The sequence below is a fragment of the Limulus polyphemus genome, unplaced genomic scaffold (genome assembly GCF_000517525.1).
Source record: "Limulus polyphemus unplaced genomic scaffold, Limulus_polyphemus-2.1.2 Scaffold1105, whole genome shotgun sequence".
NCBI lineage: Eukaryota > Metazoa > Arthropoda > Merostomata > Xiphosura > Limulidae > Limulus > Limulus polyphemus.
Window position 1 is genome coordinate 205,204 of NW_013666715.1, and position 2,451 is coordinate 207,654.

A 2,451-nucleotide genomic window follows, 5' to 3' on the forward strand; every position below is an offset into this window, starting at 1 on the left:
GGCTAGCTGTCCGTCGATAGTTTACCACGTTACCAGTACTTGCATGTCTCTGTTCCTGTCCCTGTTTTGGCTTATAGGGCTGGAACACCAAAAAGAGTATGTGATGTGTGTGGGGCCACGAACTGACTTGGAGTGTAAGGACCTAACATGCTTGATAGTCTGGATCAATGATCCAAAGTTACTCAATATAGGTAATAGTTTAAATTTCAGATGTAAATCGAGAGTGGTCAGTTATCGTATACCAACAGTAAAGCTAGCACTTAAAGTTAAAAAATGTTTGTGATCGGCAAAAATTGTAGAAATAAGGGTTTTACGTATTAGCTTTAACAGCATATGGAGTTGGAGGATAACGAAGTATCGCTACAACCCCAATACCTAAAGTGCTTAGAGTAAACATCTATGGGAAAATGGCGTGTTAACTAGGTTAATAGAAGGTCAGTTTTAGTTAGAAATGGCTTAGCCGTGTTGCCCACAGAAACACACGTGTCTTGCTAACATGTGGTTTAAATTTACGGCATTTCACAAACATCTCAAGGTTATCAACACCGTAAAACTTAGTGCAATTTAGAGAACCTAAGATTATGTGAGAACACTTAAAGATAAAGGCAGCTGTCAACTCGTGAATTCTATAGTTTTGTAGCCTTAAGTACAAACTTTCATTTTACCTTCCTGTTATATTAGCTTAGTTGAAATACTGAGCCATCCAAGTTAGATGAAATGAAGATTTAAATTATAATGTATTTGAAAATATTAATTTTATTAGAATATATATTTATATTAATTGGTTTAATTACATTTTCTTTAATATACAACAAAGTCGTGAAGAAAGTTTAAAAATGGCGGTTGGTAGTGAAAGGGTTAAAATTTATTTAATTTTTTTAGTTTTCTGCGGACTGGCTTTTTTTTTTCATGGACCGGTACCGAATCGCGGACCACACTTTGGGAAACGCTGGCATAGAACAATGTTCACTTCATAATAGTAAACATCCACGTACTGTTTTCCAAAATTCTTTATTCGTTTAGATTTTCGCGCAAAGATACTTTACTCCAAAAACTGTGGAAACATTAGAAACCAATATATCTACAATTTTAGTTGTTGTTTTAACCACAGTCCTCTTAATTTGTTCTGATATTGAACGAAAATCCTCCTGGTGGGCAGTAATATGCACATCTCGTATACTGAAACCCAAATGGACACTAAGACACACCTAGCCTTTCAGTCACATAGAAATAGATTTTGAAGGATATGGATGGGGGCTAGGGTTCAACAACAGAGTTGGAATTGGAATAATAAGGTGCGACAGTTGCAACCTTGGACACTTCAGAAAAAAGTTTACAAAGTGAATAATAAATAAAACTTCATTGAAGGTATATTTTAATTGTATTTGTTCTGTACTGGATTTAAAGACATTTTCAAATATCTACATTGTAGTAACACTGCTGAAATTATGAATATAAATTTTGCGTAGCTTCTTTTGATTGAGATAGTTTAGATTCTGTTACTGATAATATTTAAATTATTCAGTTCTGTTTGTTTGTAGTTATGCACAATGGACTGACTATCTGTGCTATGTCTGCCATTGGTATCAAAACCTGGTTTTTAGGGCGTGCGCTGTCAGACTTACTGCTGATCCCCGGGTAATTAAGTTCCAGAGAAGGTCATTTGTGAGGGTAATTTTTTCCTGTTCTTTCAGAGCTTTTAACCAATTCTCAATCCTTACCATGCTGTAGCTGTTATCTGTGCTACTTAAGTTGCACGTGCGTGAACAGTAATTTCAATTTATCCATATCTTATTGGAGTGTTGTTAGTAAGGAAGACTTTACAGGAGCTCTTACTTTTGAGGAAATTAGAGATAACATAATAGGTAATACTTATATGTATATTAAAGTTTAGAGCTTTCTTATAAATTTAACTTTCGCATTTTAAAAGTTTTATCAACATAGTTTACATTTTTGAAATGAAATTAGTAAGTTTAGAAATGCATTTTTACTTTGTTTATAAGTATCTGATGTTCACTTATTCTTGTTTCATGACCAACCCTATTTCGTACTTAGATGATGACAATTAACGTCCCTAGCTTATTTTCCAGTACAGAATTTTCCCCTAATGTTATGAATATTTTACATATATTCTGGTCTAATTAATAATAGAAAATATTTCAAAATCAGTGTGTTGGAATAACTGCTATTTTTTTGTTTATTATACAAGCATGAAAAAACTTGAAAATTTGCTTTATTCGGAAAATACTGTACGATTATTGTTCAGGTTCTGTAGCTGGACTTTACTAGAGGATTACAAGTGAAGGAAAACTTTTCAAAAAGGAAGTAAATGTAGGGATAACTAATATCAATCCTTCAAAAACAATGAAAATAAAACAGCAGGGATGGCATTTGCATCATCCCTACCTAGCACAGGCACACAGTGTAGTGGAATGTTAACAGATATAAATT